The sequence below is a fragment of the Ambystoma mexicanum genome, chromosome 6q, assembly GCF_040938575.1.
Source record: "Ambystoma mexicanum isolate Mex_15411 chromosome 6q, UKY_AmexF1_1, whole genome shotgun sequence".
In the NCBI taxonomy this organism is placed as follows: Eukaryota; Metazoa; Chordata; class Amphibia; order Caudata; family Ambystomatidae; genus Ambystoma; species Ambystoma mexicanum.
In genome coordinates, this window is record NC_090937.1 from 1,410,805,898 (window position 1) to 1,410,824,563 (window position 18,666).

Consider the following 18,666-nt stretch of genomic DNA (forward strand, 5'->3'; position numbering starts at 1 on the left):
GCCGTACCCACGGACCACGAATGGATAGGCAAGGTCTGGGACTTTGTGACTATGGAATGGGTCTCCTATTCACTGATGGGCGAGCACCAGAAATTCCGGATGGATTGGAACCTAGGCCAGGTGACATTGAGATTGTGCAAGGGAAGGGGGAAAGGGAGGAGTGTGGGGGCGAAGGGGCAGTGCAGTGCATAGGATAAACAGTAAAATAAGGAACAAGTTATTTACCTGTAACTGTTGTTCTCCAGCATGGGTCTGGCATGGATTCACAAGAAACGCTGTTTTCCACGACAAGAACTTCAACGGAGCAGAGTGCAGAGGCTCGAACGGAGGTCCCATGAGCTTGGTCAGCACCACGTTGAGCTCCCACGCCGGGGCCGGAGCCTTCACCGGCGGGAACGATCTGAACAGTCCCTTCATGAACTCTTTCACCAGACGATGAGACCACAAAGACGTCCGCCCCGTGGTTCTGGTGTATCGGGAGATCGCAGCAAGATGAATGTTGATGGACGCGTGCGCCAGTCCAGCTTTGGCCAGCGTCAGTAGGTATGGTAGTACTTGGGGAGCCGTAATCGGCAGAGGGTTAATCTTCTGTGCGTGGCACCAGACAGAGAACCTCTTCCATTTGTGTCCGTAGCATTTAAGAGTTGAGGACGCCCTGGCCTTTGCAAGAACCTCTCTGCAGTCGGCCGGTATGTCTTATCCTCCAAACTCTAACGCTGCAGGAGCCAGGCCTGCAAGTTCAGCGACTTCGGGTCGTGATGGAGGATGGCGCCTCCTTCCCTGGAGAGCAGATCCGCGTCCACTGGCAGCTTGATTGACGGGGACGCTGACAAGTCCAGAAGGTCCGGGAACCATATCTGCCTCGGCCACGCAGGTGCGACGAGGATCATCCTGCACCGTGACCTCTTGAGCTGGTTGATGAGCCGGATCAGCAATGGCAATGGAGGGAATGCGTATAGAAACAGGCCCTCCCAGGGGAACGAGAAAGCATCGCCCATGCTCCTCGGCTGGGGAAACCTGCTGGCGAAACTCCGGCACTTGGAGTTCGTCGCCGTCGCGAACAGATCTATCTGGGGTGTGCCCCACCTTCGGAAGAGGCGGTCCACTAGATCCTGTCGTAGTTCCCACTCGTGGCACGAGCGCAGCTCCCTGCTGAGTGAGTCGGTGATGGTGTTTTTTATCCCTGCCAGATGAAACGGCACCAGAAACATCCTTTGGGCGACGGCCCAATGCCACAGATCCTGCGCCTCCCTGGACAGGGCTGGGGACCTGGTTCCGCCCTGTTTCCTGATGTAGAACATGGTGGTGGTGTTGTCGGTGAAGATCCTCACCACCTTGCCCTTGAGGGACGGAAGGAAGGACCTGAGGGCCCAAAAACACTGCACGGAGCTCCAGGACGTTGATATGGAGGGACTTCTCCGTCGGCAGCCAAAGGCCCCTCACGTGCAGATTTTCGGTGTGCGCTCCCCACCCTTCCAGGGAGGCATCCGTGGTCACTGTCTCCTGGTGGCCGGGGGTCTGGAAGTTCCATGCCCGCCGTCAGATGGGCGCGGGTGCCCCACCACCGGATCGCTCGTCGGAAACTCTCGTCGAGTGTGATCCTCTCCTCGAAGCTGCCCGTCGTCTGGATCCAGCGCACGTCCAGGAACTCCTGCAACGGGCGCATCCGGAGCCTGCAGAGGGGGATGAGGTAAATGCAAGAAGACATCATTCCGAGGAGGGACTTGATGGACCTCACTCTGGCCGCGTCCGCAACCAGCATCCGCTGCACCTTGCCCAGAATGGCCCTCGTCCTTTCCTCCGATGGAGAGGCCAGAAGCGACACTGTCGAGCTTCGCTCCCAGAAACAGTGCGTCTTGCGCGGGCACCAGGTGGGACTTGGCGTAGTTTATGGAGAATCCCAGGTCCGTGAGAAGTTGGACGGTCCTTGCCGTGTGCTCCACGGCAAGCTCCCTCGTCTTGGCTCGGATGAGCCAGTCGTCCAGGTAGGGGTAGACGTGGATCCCCTCTCGGCGCAGCTGCGCCGCCACCGGTGCGAGGCACTTGGTGAACACCCTGGGTGCCGACCTTAGTCCGAAGGGAAGGGCTCTGAACTGGTAGTGACGCCCTTGGACCACGAACCTGAGAAACTTTCGGTGTCCCTTTAGGATGGGAATATGGAAGTAGGCATCCTCCAAATCGAACGACGACAGGAAATCGCCCTCCTCCAGCTGACCCAGGACGTGTTGGAGGGTGACCATCCGGAACTTCTGTGCCTTGATGAATTTGTTCAGTCGTCGTAGGTCCAGGATGGGACGCCATCCTCCCGTCTTCTTCTTCACGAGGAAGTATCTTCAGTAAACTCCGGAGCCCCGAAGCCTCTTTGGGACGAGCTCGATGGCGCCCTTCCTGAGCATCGCCTTTACCTCCAAGAGAAGTTGAGGGACGTGATGTTCTTTCCTGGCCACAGGGGGGACGCGCGGGCACCTTTTTTGAAACTCGAGCGCGTGACCCTGGGCTAGGGCGTCCAACACCCAACGGTTGGTGGAGATGGACTTCCACACGCTGACGAAGCTCGCCAGCCGGCCTCCCACCGGGGTGCTTCGGTGGGGGCCCGACCCCACGGCCGGTTCAGTCCTGCTTCGACGAGGCTTTGCCGCCTTGACCTCCTTGGCGACGACGGCGGGGTCCGCCTGACTTGCCTTGTCCCCTGTAGGCTTCCTGCGACGACGAACGGGCCGCTTGACGGTAGGTGGAAAATCCGCCGCCGGACCTTTGGAGGCACCCTGTTTGCCTCCGCCGCTCCGAAAGGGCGGCTGCCGTTGCTGGAGAACCCCAAGAGCCCGGCCCGTCTCCGTGTCTGCTTTGATGGCTTGAAGGGAATCATCCACTGTTTTCCCAAACAGGTTGTTTCCATCGAACGGCATGTCCAAGACTCTGGTCTGCACGTCTTGACGGAAGTCAGTAGCCTTGAGCCATCCACGCCGCCTAAGGCACACGCCGTTGCCCAACTGGCGAAATCCAGTGTCAGCGATGTCCGTCGCAATCGTAATGGCATGGTCCGACGCCACCTCTCCTTCCTGCAAGATCTCTAGGGCATCCGCCCTCTTGTCGTCCGGTAGGAAGTCCAGCAGGGGGGCCAGTTTGTACCACAGCTCCCTGTCGTAGCGGGCTACGATAGCCAAGGCGTTGGCCGCCTTAATCGTCGTCGCTGCAGACGAGATGACCCTGCGTCCCATCGTATCCAATTTCTTTCCCTCGCCGTCCGTCCTCGCTTTCTTCCTGGCCGCCGCAGATACGACGGAGTCCGGGGTCGGCTGTGCCCGGAGGCACAAGGGGGCCGCGTCCGGGACCCGGTACTTCTTCTCGTACCGATCCCTTCTAGCCGGCGTCGTGGATGGGTTCTTGAGGAGGGCGAGGCCCTCATCCCAAATATCGTCCAGTAGAGGCACGGAGAGGACCGTCTTCCTCTTGGCCTCGCGCCGTTGATAAAGGAAACCTTCCTTCTTCTCTTCCGGGCAGAGCTGGAAGAGCTCGGATGCCCTGGCGATCATGGAGTGAAACGATCCAATCTCGTCGGGCGGGGAAGCCCGGGTGGGAGGTGACGACGGCAGATCCTCGTCGTAAACCTCGTCGTCCGTTCCCGTCGCGGCCGTGTCAGTCCCCGTATCATCCCCACGAGTCGTGGACGGGGAGGAGGGATGAACAGGGCGCGATGGCTGAAAAGGAGGGAGGATGAATCCTCCTTCTCTTAGGGGGAGGGCTCCCAGAAGGGCCTGGCTCCGGTTCCCCCATCGGGAGCGGTTCCTCCGCTGGTGGTAACGGCAGTCTCGTCCTTATCTCCGAGCATAAGGACTGTATAGCCAACAAAATGGCCGCCGAGTTGTCTTGCGGCGCTGGTTGAGGGGAGTCCGACGGGCGGTCAGGAGCCCCGTCAGCACCCTCGACGTTATCCTTGTCTCCTACGTCGGGATCCCTCCCGACGGGCTGGTCTTCTTCCACGCCAACGCCGTGGCTTAAGACCTCGATCAGCTCTTCCTCAGAGGTTGAGGCCGAATCCACGACGACCTCCTGCCCCTCCTTTTTCTTCTCCGTCGGAGGTTTCATGGGGGTCCTGTCGATGGGCATAACAGAGGACTCCCTCTGCGGTGGCAGGGAGACTCTGAGCCCCGAGGTCGCCACCACTGGTGTAGCCTCCACAGGCTGAGCCAGGGCCGCCGCGACTGTCTCGATAGAGGCCTCGACCGGATGGATTAAGGCTTTCACCACCTTAGGTGCGCTCACCGCCTTCTCCTTGGGGGGAGGGACACTGCCTCGCTCTCCCTCCGATGGGGCCTTCGAGCTCGACCGGGGCCTCTCCAGGAGCTTCGCCGGGTGCTCGGCCTTCCTCTTACCCGAACCAGAGCGTTGGCTCGTGGTTGATGGTGCCGGGGAGGATGCGCCCTGCCTGGCGCCCGTAGAGCCCGACCGTTCGTCGCTCCCGGTGCCAGCGGACTCGCGTTGCTTGGCCTTGTGTTGGACCCCCGTCGCCGGGGCGTCCTCAAAGGTCTTAGAAGACCGCTCGGATTTCTTCTTTTTCTCGCCTGACGGGCTCTTCCCTTCCGGTCAGTTGGCGAGACGTTGATGGCGGTCCTTCATGGTCCGCTCCGACATATTGCCGCAAAACGCACAGTCCTTCTCCACGTGCGTCTTGTCCTCATGTAGGCAGTAAAGACAAAAGGAGTGTTCGTCCTCCTTAAAGTCATTCTGAAGCTGGCATCCAGGGCAGACCCTGAACAGCTTTCCGGGCGTCGAGCTTCCCTTCTCCTGGGCCATGTCCGAGATGGGCCCGAGAAACTTCTGGAGTCCTCCAAAAGCATGGCTCGACGAAATCTTCACCCTTGAGGGGCGTAGACGAATCCGACACGGGTCCCCGTTTATCGGATGAAGAACGGTGGAGCTTGAGGCTCTTTTTGAGAAAAAACGTGAAAAAATAGCACTAACGCTCGAGAGCAATAGCACGAGGATCCCAACACTTGAACGTGCGGTAAAAATCTGAAGATGGCTGCCAGAGGCGGGGCTTAGGTAGAGGGCAGTCATTGGCTGTGGTCAGTATGACGCAGAGATCAGTGATTGGTTACTACTACGAAAGACAGATCAGAAACGAAACTGATACTGGTTTTTTCTTTACCGAGGATTCCCAGCCTGACGACGGGGAATATGCTGGAGAAATAAGGTAAATAAAAAGTGCAGCCGGCTGGTGGCAGTGCATGGGTAAGTGCAGACATCAGGTGTCAAGTGCTGGTAGGGAGAACAGTCCCCAAGTGCAAGGGTTGCCAGAGGTGGGAGGCGGGGCAGTGCAGGTGTGCAACTGGCAGGGAGGGGACCCCGGGACCCGAGGACAGAGGTTAGCCAGGTAACCAGTGCAGTTTCAGTCAGGAGGTCAGCAGGGGAGAGGAGGAGAGACAGCAGAAGCAAATAGGAAGGTCTTGAGGTGCCACCGGTACCGGAGATGTTCTCCTCAAGTTTCAGAGAGGCAGGGAGGCTGTCCCAGAGGGAGGCCCCAGCAGAAAGATATACCACCAACTCATTGCTTGGAGAAGCGACTGACCCTGAGGAAGTTGGAGGAAGAAGAGCGAAGAGCTCGAGAAGGAGCAAAGAGCTCAAGAAGAAAGATAAAATATTGAGGCCCCAGAAGGACCTGTGGACGCGAAGACTAAAGGGGTCAGCAAGATACTCCAGCTCAGGGGGGAGGGGCGAAGACCTTCGGGGAATAAAAGGTGGACACTAAAGCTCAGCACAGTAAGAAACCAGCTGGATCAAGGAGTATGGACTACTTACAAGGTGTCATCAGCGTTTTGTTTGGCTTGAATGCCAATAAAAAAGTTAAAGGAGAACATGACGGCAAGGGGAGGAGGGAGGGAACTAACAATGAATCGGAAAGAGAGGAAACAAGTCAAAGAACAGTGAGAAGTGAGAAGGAATGCGGGGGTACATTGGAGCCCTAAGGGAACAAAGGGGACAGACGTGGACTACAGGTGGAAGCAGAGTGGATCACTCAAGACCTGGGACGGGGTGGGGGAGTTGGGCGGAAGGGAAGTTGGTGTATTCGCTTATTTCCCTTTTGCACTTTGAACTAAATGCCAATAATAACTTAAATGGAAAAAAAAAAAGATCACATATTCCTATATACAAATACTACTTCCTAAAAAAAATTAAAGAAACTGCATGAATCAATGCAAATGGAACTAGAAAATATGCTTTACATGTGAAAACAGAAAGCAGCCCCCACACACACAAAATAAGTACACAATGTAGCCCTGAAAACCTCATTTTGGCAAGCAAAAAATAAAAGCTATTAAACCAACTATATATTTATTTTTTGACAGTCTGAACTACATTTTGGCCGATAAAGAATGCAAAATATACTCTGCCCTGCAGTGATGGAAATTTCGGACAAGGTTAAGGCACGGTGGGTTCCTCAGGTCCAGCCAAGCGTACCTTTCATTTCATGTAACAAGGGTATTTCTAGGTTTTCCTGATGTTCGTGAACATATGGCAACAGTGAAACAAAGTGTCCATAGTGACTATTTTATACTATTGATGAACATTTTCTTTTTTTTACTGGATGAACATAAAAAGTTCAAGAAAAGGGCATGCAATACAAGGTCAGTCCTTTAAAGAAAAAAAAGTACAATAGTCAAACATTGAAGAAAATGGAAACGCTACTGTTACAAAACATACTAGGACAAAGCCTCTTTGATGAGTTTTCCAAAATGATTTTAAATTTTGTATTCCTAACCAAAAAGGAATGTTTACATTTTAAGTAAATCTATAAAAGACAGATGTCGGAATTTAAACTTGGTGGCGAGCCTTACAGCCAAAAAAACACAAGCAAGTAAAAAGTATAAAAAAAACGTTTGGTTCTGGGTCTTACCAGTATTGGAGACTAAATGGTGAAGAAGCGTTCAGCAATCAGTCTTCTCGCCAGAGTATTAGCGTCGGGAAGATACACGATTCTAAGTAGAGAACATTAACCAGTAAGTTTTATGCAAGTGAAAACAACGGTAACATAGTAGAGTCAAAGAAACGTGGAATAGGGTAGCACACAATTACATTTTTCCTTCAATGGAGCAGTCAAACTAACTGTAGTCTTGCACTCTAGAAGTACTCGAGTACATGAGCACCCTAGCCACCTTCTCAGGAACATATTAATGGACCTCATCTCAGGGGGTGGGGGGGGGGCGTGGGGGAAGGGCAATCAACAATGAAACAAAATAGTACATGTCTCACAAAATACTGTGTCAAGATGATGCATACTGGTACTCTCCCCTCTCAAGCTTGGGGCAAAGAGTGGGGGGAGCAGAGGGGAGAATGGAAATTCTCTTAACAGAGCGGATATCTTCAAATGGGATTGGCCGGGTGGGACAGTGCAATAAGGGAATGTGGAAGTATGGTCAGGGACAACAGACTACCAAAGTACATTATTTTAGTCACCATTTCCAGGAGTAAAGAAGCAAAGATTGGAATCTGTACAGGCTTTGGGAGGGCAATACATGACAAGCATTCAAGGTGCAAGAAGGAAACTCTTCAGTAACAAAGTAATCCTAGAACTAAAGTATTTGATGACACCAAGGGATTGGAGTCTGATCAGGGGACAGTTGCTTATGATTAACGCAAACAGCTAAGCTCGTAAAGTCATAGAATGGGGGGAAGAAACCCGTAACAAGGAGATTACGTTTAGTGTGCAACACAAGCTGCAAAGTGGACCTTCCTCATCGCCCTACAAGGTTTTCTACAATTACACTCCGAACCAATATCGACCACTCACTATGGGGCATGGCATCCAAGGCTCCCGTGCAGAGCATGACTAACCGTAGAGCTGCTGATTGGTCTAAAGAACAAACCTTCTATAAAATGTGATTGCAAGGATTTTGTGCACGCTTCTCTGGGAGTGATCAATATCCTTTGAACATGCATATTAAGAAACAAACAATGTCATGCCATACAATGCTGAATTAGTATGGTATTTATCATGGCATGGATGCAAGTAATATCTCACCCTTTGCTTAGGTTTATGTTCCAGCACAAGACCACCCGCAGGGGAGCCGCCCAACGACACCCACACAATTTCCTGTATTCCTTGATAGAGCTGTGGTCATTGCGGCCATTTCTCAATTTTTCAGAAATTGACAGTGAATGGCAACAGTCCGGCAGCAAGAAACTAAGAGGCTATAGGTGGCTTCCTGGAGTTACGGTTCGTTTTTCCTTTTCACATTTTTACTACTGTTAAATAAAGACAAGTATGATGCATAATGCTTGCCTTCGTGCCGTTAATAGAATCCACACTATCAAATACTCTGAACAATCTACACTCTTTTCACCAGCAGAATGTGCTGAATTGAGCAAGAAATTGGAGCGGGTGAGGATGACATAGTTTACAAATTCACGAACATTTGTGTATTCTGGCACACAATCACCACCCAAAAAAGCTGGTCTTTCAGTAGACTGCTTCAGAGTTAAATGTAAAAGAATGGGTAAGAGATTGTGTTGGAGCAGATGTGGTTCGGGTATTATGGAGGATCTAGCCTGGGCGATTCCGGAAGAAAAGATCTTGTGGAAACTTGGGATTGGCGCTAATGGAGCAGATTTAGCAAGTCAATGGTTGGCTATGGTCTTCTTTTAGCATGCAGTGCAGTAAGGTAAAGTTTGACATTAGTGTTAGTCAACTGTGCAACGATAATGTTGAGATCTGGTACAAAAGACCTATAAAAAAAACTACATAAATTGAAAGGGAGCATTTGCACAAGTTTTTTTTAAAAAAAAAAAAAAAGCTCAGGACAGAAAAAAAAGAAGCATTTTTAAAAGAGACACGCTAGACTGGACTCTGCAATCGAGCCTTGCAATATGTAGGTGGTTACACACCTTGGAAGGTTAAATTGCATAAAGAACAATTCCAATCATGTTCAATTTTTAAGTGTACAAGCAGGCGAATATTCGCTTTACTTTTCCAGCCACATGCATACAAATCTGAGATTCATGAATTGAATCACTGAAACAGTCTAGTAGCTGTCACAGCAAAGTTTAACCAATTAACCACAAACAGGAAAGCGGGGCAATCTAGGAAATGCCTTTTTCATGTTGGCTGGGATTATGAAGGAAGCCTTTAAACATGCATCATGGCAGCATCCTGGTTTAATTCAACTTCCTGACAGGGACAAATTGGTTTCCTTTTCAACAAACCACACATGAAAGCAATGGAAAAAGGACAGGCAGCACTGGAAATGTAGGTCAGAGATGAGCTACATTAAAGAGTGTGACTTCATTTGTTGTTCACCTTTCAAACATTTTCAAAAAATGGTTAGTTACTACCTACAAAAACTTAAAATATACAAACGTTGCACAAACTGTTCAGATTTAAAGAAGCTGCTCACAAAAAAAGGATTTCAACGGGATAAACAAATTACAATTCTACTTTAAAGTCACCAAAAAAGTAACTGTTACAGTCGTTGAGGTTTAGGTATGTTGCATTGTTCTACTTATTAGCTAACTTGCATACTGACATGACGCATTTATACACCTTAAAGTCAGCAATGCCTAAAAGGCCAAAAGAACTGCAGCTACAACCCATTAAACCTTTGATTAAGGGTTCCAAATTAAGAGACACAGTAAAGTCGACTAAGAGTATTGGAGCCCAGAAAAAAAGTCAAAGGACATCCGCCAATATCTCTTCGAGAAAAGTGCTGAGCCACAAAGGCTAGAGAATAAACATAGCAACATGGCCCTCAGCCCCCTTTTGAAGCTATGAACTGCCAGGTGGCCAACATGATATCCTTCACGGAAATTCCAGACTCTGCGCTAATCGAGCTATCTACTGTATTGGAAGGAGAAATAAGGACCCAAAAGTGGATTGATAAGTGGCAGCCTGCTGCGCCTACTCAAATTCAAGACAGAGTCAAGGTCTCAACTCAAACTCTTGCAGGTCTGGACTCGCCCCGCCCCCCCACCCCACCCCCCTTATTAGCACTAAAGGGAGCGTTCTTGGACGGGAGAAAGAGTGCCAATTTGACCTACTCCTACAGATTAACTAAAAAAACAAAGGCTCCGATCCAGCCGGTAAATGCTGAGGTGACTTTGCACTCCCAGGTTAACAACGAAGCTGGGACGGAGTGTGGCAACGATAATGGTCCAGTCGAAGAAACTGCTCCAGCTGAAATGCCATCTCCAAATACAATTGAAGGGAAAACAACTGACACAGCCACCAAGAAACAAATCAAAAGATGTACTAGTTGCGTTTGACGAGGGATGGGCTCCTATAGATGAAATCAGGAATCTATCAGTTTCCCTGACACTCTACCCAGACTCCCCTGACTCTTACACAACAAACGCCGAGTAGTTAATTTGGAATGACAGATTTTAACCCTCCCGCGACTGAGTTAACTTTGGCTGCAAAGAACACATCACTTTAAACACTGCCAAAATTATATGACCTTTTGAATGAAAAAGTTCATAGTGCAGCAGTAACTCCATTGAGGAAGTATTAAATGTACTAGAAACAAACCTTTTAAAGCAAGCGGCCGTGGTCAAGGAAAACCATTTACTGCACTACACAGTCATACCCCAGGGAGAAGTCAGTGTCCAATCAGTAGCACCAGTGTCAAGAGGGGAGGATGGGGGGTGGGGGGTCTAGTGGGGGGGGGGTGGTACTTATTTGGGGCCTACAAGAGATCCTAACTGCGGGGGATACCAAGTCCCAACAACAGAGAGGAGTAGATGAACCATTGAATCCAGATAACTCACAAGGCGCGAGGCCACCCATGGACCACACAAGGGAAGAGAAACTACTTTGGAGATCAGCAACCCCCAAAAAAGAAGCCGATCAGCAGCAGAAGCCCCCCAAAAATACTAAAATCAAAAAGGGGGACAGTAGCTTGAAAGGGATGGGCTCTAGAAACTTTGTTAGAGTCATTGCGGCTACACTGACGAGGCAATCATCATCATCCTTGGAGAAGAAGTTGCCCAAAAGAAAGAAAAAAATTACCCTTTAAGAAAAATAAATAAACTTATGAAACAATGGACCAGGAGAGAAGCACCACAGCAGCCCTCAGACTCCTTGAACAATTTATCAGATGATGAACTGTTAAACTTGTCCACTTAATGGACTCGGTAATTGAGACCTCCGTGCAGAAACTATGCCTACGCCCCCTACACAATTGGAGATGGATTTCAACCAAATCTCCATCTTGGGAAGGCCCATTACAACCCTTAGAAGCTTTGGCGTCAAACCAGGAGTTCTCATATCGCCGATTCATAACTTTGGAGGAGAGGAGATCAAGACTAATTGAAGCCCACCCGACCCTCACCTCGCTATCTAAGGGGGAGAGTTGATGCTATGGATGACTTGAAAAAAGCCAAGAGTGGACATAAACGAATGAGAGTTGCCTCCTTTTCGAACGTTTAAGTGCCACTTATGAGTACTTGACTCTGAACAGGACTAATGTTTTGAGTTTGTTTCAACTCGTACCTAAACGTAGTACTATAAAGTCAAGAGACATTGACCGGATTGAATTCGTAAATCACATCGAATTGGATAGAGTTCTTATACAAATTTCATCCACTTTGATAAGACATCCCAGTTCATAAAAATGAAGGCCTACTTCCATCACTGTCTGTTATTTTTGATATTGCAGACTGGGACAAACAAGTGAGACACCCCCCTCAGTGGGGCCAAGAAGGGCCCAGTAATCTGGAGCAAGTGGGGACTCAAGTGGTCTGTTGTGGTCGACAGTGTTTTCTCAGTGTCTGTTGGAAAAAGTAGGAGCCATCTCCTGTAGTGTGGAGACTGACTATTTAGACCATTTTTGCAGCGCGGAGCGCATGGGGACTCAAGTGGTCTGTAACAACTATTATCTGGAGCGACGCATTAAAGAACTCATCACCGGAAATCATGAGGACTAGCAGCTCCATTACGGGCAAGTGGTGGCAAGTTAGGCGGCTTAATAACTCCATGTCTGCATTTGCTTATATTTGACAAGAGGGAGACTGATGGGGCTAGTCCCCTTTGACCCAGTGAAAACCTTTTTCGGACTGTCTTCTAGACCATTTCAATAATTATAGTAATTGAGGGCACACTGTTTAGATACTTAAATCATTCCGCGTTAAAGGTACCATCAAAGTAATAAACTAATTGCAACTATCAAGCATTTCTGAACGGGAGACTGCAGGAATTTATATCCTTTGATCCCGTTCTCATCGTAAATAACTCGCTGCTTATCACTCGGCAAACATCCAGCCTAAGATCTGTCGTAAGCACAGAATAGGCAGGGGGAATCTGGGCAGACCTGTTCAACTAAATGCACCGCCGAGAACAGCTAAAAGCCCTACAACCAAGCTAACTCTACGACTAAGTAGAAGCACAGTCAAATTTGTTTCAGAGTCCTCCAAAAAAGACTATTGCGGACTTTAAAAAAATATATACAAGCAAACCTTAACGCCCAAAGGAAAACTTTATCAGCAAATTAGCAAAGGGGCAAGCACAACCTCAAACTCGCCAGGCCTGCAACTCTTGCAAGGTTATAACAAACATTTAATCAGAGGGCAGCCAACAAAAAAACACTTCCTGCAAGAATGAAACTGTGCAGTAACCCATGGCAGGAGGACAAAAGAGCTCCCGAATGGGAAGAGCAGTCAACAAGGCTCACAATCGCAGGAAACCCAACAAATGGGATCCAGCTCCCAGGTCGTGGATGCAAACTATGCTCCTCCTGCTGGACAAAATATTCAAGCTTTAGTTGATGCAGAGGCTGTACCACCCATGCCTGGCATGGGAGGGGAACCAGAGCCAGAACAAAATGCCATTGCACACAACTGGAAAAGAGGCTTAAAATACACGGTCACATCTACAAAAATACAAAAGGAAAATAGAAAACTACTTTGGTAAAAAAAAAAGTAAAAGTGTGAATGATGAGGAGGTGGCATTAAATAATTATAATGATTCACAGTCAATAAGGAGAGACAGAAGGGACAGCATTGAATCTCAATCATCTTCTCAACTGAAAGAAAGATCAGTGGAGATCGAAAGACTAAACATTTCAGCCACGGACAGGGATCATAACATCGGTTCCGTGGTAAATGGGGGCACTGAAGGGGAAAGTGGAGCAGTAGAAACACAACCCAGCATCCCCCAGACCAATTGCAAAGGCTCAGCCGAAACTCGAGCAAATGAAAATACTCTCTCAGCATTCAATTATGTTCCTAATTCCCTAGTCTCAGTCTTTGAATTGCTGAGAGGAGAAGCACAATCCCAGGCTGTTACACTCTAAAAGAAATTGAAGAGGATTCTGACCCAATTAAGAAGCTTTAGCCAAGGGAGGAACGACCGGAGCACAAGGAGTGTGGAGGAGCACAACTCGCAGTTGGATGACACGCCATTGTCTGAATCTGTACTGGAAGAGTTCAGGAGACTGGCAAATGTTGAGGAGGGGGATAAAGAGGAAGGTGCAACAGAGTCAACACCCTCGGTAATCCTCCAAATCAGGAAAAGAAACTCTCCATCAAAGAGGTGGAGGAATCTAACCCTCGCCAGTCCTTAGGCAGAAGAATGGAGAGGAAGAGAGAAGCACGGAGGAAGCGAAGACTCAGAGCCATCATTTCTTAAGATGACCCTGAAGAAAAAAAAAAAAAAAGAAAAAAAACACGAAAACCAAAAAGATCAGAGACAAATGCCTTTTTGAGAACTATCTCCAAGGTATCAACGGCGACCATGACCGAGGAAGAGGAATTGCTCAACTCCACTGCTAATTCAAGGAGAGGAATCCCGACAAAGAAATCAAAGGTCGAGTGTGATAAAAATACTCAAGATAAGGAGCGATCCTCATCGGTTGCCCCCACAGAAAGAACTGGATTCAGTGAGTGCGGCGAGTCTGGGAAAACCTAAATCTCGTGGGAAATAAAAGTCAATGGGGTGCCTAAAGAAACCCAATGTTGACTAGAAACAGGATTCCAAATAAATTCCAACAAAAATCAGCAAACGTCTAGACGAGCTACCCCAATAGCATCAATATTTGTTGATTAAACAGACGTTGGGGTCTGGAAAACAAGCCCCCAACTATGACGTTAAGTGAGCTCTAAACAACAACCAGAAAATTGCTCTGATATTTCTGAAATCTGTGCAGAGAAAACCAGAAATATCAAATACAATGGATGAAATCAGACTGGGAGAAGGGAAATGTAGCATAGTTGAAACAAACTACAATTGAGAAGGGAAATCAATAAGAATAGAGGCATTTTCTAAACAGATGCCTCCACAGAGCAATTCCAGTCACGTGAACATCTGCAAGGGAAAAATAGAGGGTAACGGAAACTCAGCATTTGCAATGCCTATGATTTGGCTTACCCTGACCTCAAATAAAAACAAGATCAAATCCTTGTGCAGGGGTGAGATTCTATCCATGCTGTAGAAACTGTCTAGTCTTTCCCTCCTTAATACACAGGACATTGATTTTGTCAGATTTCTAGATCATGATTATTCATTTGTAGCAGAAGTAGGATTATCGTCAAGGGTATGAGGCAATATTGGGGGCCACAAATGAAGAAAACAGGATCTCCTAGTTACTACGTCACAGCCAGATGGTTATACAAAGCCATCTGTATTAGCACCAAAATGGATCTCTAAAAGCAGAGTTTGATAAAGTAACCAGTTCACACCCAAAAACCCAATCAAAAGGGTTAAGAAAATCGGGGAAATATCCGCAAGACAATTCTCTATCTTTGTTACCAGGAATATTGACTGAGGTTTTTCAAAGATTGGGAGTAGGCCAGAAGCCTCTAACTGTTTAGATCTAAATGTAACGTGTTAGAACACGCAGGGTCCAAATACCTTCACCTCCAAGAATATGAAAGAACAACTTTTTAGAAAGGGTGATGTCTTGATGTTACAAGAAACCTGGCTAGTTAACCCAATTGTTATGGAGGGGGTACTAAATATTTACCCAGTCAGCTCTTCAAAAAGCCAAAAGCAGAACAGTGGAGGCCTGCTCTTGGCATTTAAAAATTCTCCGTTTAAAGATATCATTTCGATCGCAAATAACATGGGAATCCAAGCCTGCAAAGCTCATCTAAGCCAACAAAGTTGCTTCTTGGAGGTAATATTTATTAACATCTATTGGAACACTGCATGTTCAACTCTGCTGATGTTTCACGATGACTTACCAATATGCTAGAGTCATGTTTGGGGGTGCCTTAATAATCCTGGGAGGTGATTTAAACTCACAATGTACCCAACTCTCAAAAGAAATAAAACAAACCATGCGTAGAATATCGGAGAAGGGCCAAACTTGGGTCGAGTTCCTTAAAGATTGGGGGTTTGAAATGGCAAATGGAAAATTACCGGGAGAAATCCCAGCCAATCCAACCAGATGTCAGGTATCGACTATTTCCACACTAGACTATCTACTCATGTTGGCAGATCTTTTCAAGCAAAAGGTCACTTTAAATATTGCACAAGGGGGAGGCTGCAATCACTTACGCTTGGAACTATCCTTCCCAGAATTTCTGCTCGATCCTCAAGAGAGATACAACTAATCTATTGAGAGTAGGAAAGGAAGAGTGCGCCTCCAGAAATATAAATGGGAAGGCAGGGAGCTCAATGATCACCTAATGGAGATACCAGAGGATACCCAATTTGAGAGTTGACAGCCAGATAGTTTCATCAAATTTGTGGGGTCCACCTGCCCTCCTTCAGGAAGCAGCGGAGGGAAAAAACATACACCATCACTCATTTGATGCGGAAACTAAGCAGAGGAAAAAAAAGAATTCTGAATAAAATGCTCAATAGGGTAAAAAAAGCCAATATGAGAGAAGAGATTAGCAGAAGAGAATCTAGATCCCGCTTGCAGAATTATAAAGCCTGGTCAGTGACTAGAAAGATATGGAGGCTTCAGCAGGATGGTGAACACATGCTGAAATGAATTGGGAAGAGAGACTCTAGAAAGTTTTGGTCAGTGTTGCACCAATTGGAGGGTAAATCGTAAAACAGACAGATGGAGCAATTTGGTCTCTGAAAAAGACGGGATTAAGCATTTTCGGGAAACAACAAAAAGAATGGCATACAGATCAATAAGGAAGTGGCCTGGAGCCTCACCTTTGACGAACAATACATCATCAATCTAATTGGGAATAGCCCGACCTCGAAAGCAGCAGGCCCAAATGGCCTGACATACCAGGTGCTGAAAAATAAACTGGCTTTTCAGAAAGATTTTTTCAACTCAAGAATACCCCTTATCATGGAAGTCTGCAATCATAATATCTTTGTTCAGGGGGCGGGGGGGTGATCGGTCAGTAGCGGACAACTACCGTCTGATATCCCTCCTGGACATAGAAAGCAAACGATTCAGTCGGGAGAGTTGGAATGCTGGGAAAAATAAAGTGAGGATCATATTGAAATGTTAAAAGGACTTCAGGAGGGGTCTATCCACAGCTCTAAATGGTGTGGTATTAAGCCTCAGGAGTGAAAATACAGGCGATAGATGGGAGCAACAGCTATTTGGGGCATGGGTAGACTTCGCCAAAGCCTTTGACCAGGTGGATAGAAGCAGTCTCTGGTTAAAGCTTAGAGCACGGGATATACCAGAAGGAATTCTGGGTATGTTGATTGAATTCCATAAGAATGACACAGTCAGAGTCCGTCTCAACGAGGAGGGCCATCTATCAGAGCCAGTGGAAGTTGAATGGGGGGGTCTGTCAGTGAAGTCTGGGGGCACCTCTCTTGTTTAATCTCTACCTTGCCGATATGGGGGGGGGGGGGGGGAGTACCTGGTCTCGTCAGCCCTGGCAAGTCCAGTGTTAAATGGTGTAAAGATCCACTGGCTTGCCTACGCCGACGATGTTGTTCTATTAGACAAGACAGCATTTAGGCTGCAGCGCCTCTTGAACAAACTGCACTGCTATGAGGAGGAAAATGGATTAGATCTGAATCCCAATAAATCAAAGATAATGGTCTTCAAACACAGGAACAAAAAACGTTTTTCCACAGTGGGTGATGGGAGGTCAACATATTCCAAGGGTAGGAGAATTGCTATATTTGAGGTATAAAATGTATACCTCCTCGGCTATATGCAAAGTAGAGCAAGATATTCTTATGAAATTAAACAACTGTCCACTTAGATGAAAAAAGTATTGATGAGATACTGCAGATTCTCTCTCCTACCATTAATTAAATTCTGTCAGGTCAAGGTAATTCCAATTGTACTGTATGGTGTGCAAGCAAAACCCCATTGATGGAACAGAATCTGGCAAAAATGGGAAGGATTGATTTGGAAAAATGTCCTTGGTATGCCAATGTGTCTCCCCATATCAAATATTAGGTTTGAACTAGGCTTAAGATCATTAAAAGCCCAAGCAGGATGGAAATGAGTCTCTCTCTTCAGACTTATAACAGCAGCTGAAGAGGGAACATTATATCTAGACAAAGGCTCACCTGGAAAATAATAGATAAAAAATGCTGACGAATCTATGTTTCCAAGTAAAAGACTGGTTGGATAAGGCTGACACTGCTACCCAAACCCTAATCGAGAACCTGGTGAAAGCAAAAAAAACGATGGGATGAGATGGAATGGATTAATACCATTGAGGAAGTGCGATCCGCGGTCAACCCAAACCTACTGCTGAAAGCCGACAAAAAATTGTGGCATCTAAACAAATACTTGGTGAAATTCCCTGACTGGAGGATCAGGAAATAATTCCTGAGACTACGGCTAAATGCAATACACACAGGGGAGGTCCTCGCGAAAAGAGGTCTTGGATACTCTGCTATCCAATTGTGGCAGGCCTGCAAAAATCCAGAAGATCAATCTACTAGACATTTACTAATGGACTGTGAAGGCACATGGCATGCAAGGTCTCTTAAAAGATTTGGTTTTGAATGCTCACACTACATACCAGAAATGTTCTGGGAAAGGAGGACTTCTGGTCGCTCGCAGGGAATAACAATCGCTGTGATCCAGATGTTGGAAAGATGCAATATTGCATTCTGAATTGCCAGGAGTCTCACTCTCTGGAGGAGAAATTGGAGTGGCCTAGTTCTCCGTTTACTATCTAGCAGAGAAGTGTGTGATATAGAAAGAGGAATAGAAAGTTCTTCTTGGGTTGAATGGTGTATTTTAGTATGGAAAGATTTTAACTTATCGAAAATTAAATGTTTAGGTTTTTTCTTTTTCTCATTTTCCTTCTATATTCATATGTATGTTGATATTCTTTTTGTAAAAGGTTTTTTTTAAACCAAATACATTTAAAAACTTTTTTTAAAAAAAAATAAGTCAGACAATGATGGAAGTAGGCCTTCACTTTTATGAACTGGGCTATGTTATTTTTGATATTGCAGACTGGGAAAAACAAAAAGTCGGACACCCCCCTCAGTGGGACCAACAAGGGCACAGCAATTTTATGCGGTTTCCCCCATTACGGGTAACTTGTTACCAGGACAAGACCCCTCGCGGCAGACTGATTGAACTCCCTCAACTAAGTGAGAACGAATGAGGAGGATAATTGGTCTTGGCTCCCAGAGGCTTTGATGGGCAATCAAGGGGGTCACTATCGCTTGGATGGTGGTGGTCCACCTCTACTACAAATGAGAAATTGGAATACCAGAGGTTTCAAACATCTCCTTCAAGAGTGGGAAAACCCCCTTGGTTCACTAGAGGTATTCTGTTT

At 47.2% G+C, this 18,666-nt stretch overlaps 1 protein-coding gene across 17 annotated transcripts in view; it reads right to left on the reverse strand.

Moving 5' to 3' along the window:
• LOC138516734 (alpha-adducin-like) overlaps nucleotides 1-18,666 on the reverse strand; it is a 1,748,171-nt gene that overhangs the window by 1,564,609 nt on the left and 164,896 nt on the right. For all 17 annotated transcript variants that reach the window (XM_069632094.1, XM_069632098.1, XM_069632088.1 and 14 more), the window contains exon 2: nucleotides 6,896-6,977. The gene's annotated coding sequence lies outside the window, so the exon portion shown is untranslated. The remainder of the gene's footprint in view (nucleotides 1-6,895; nucleotides 6,978-18,666) is intronic.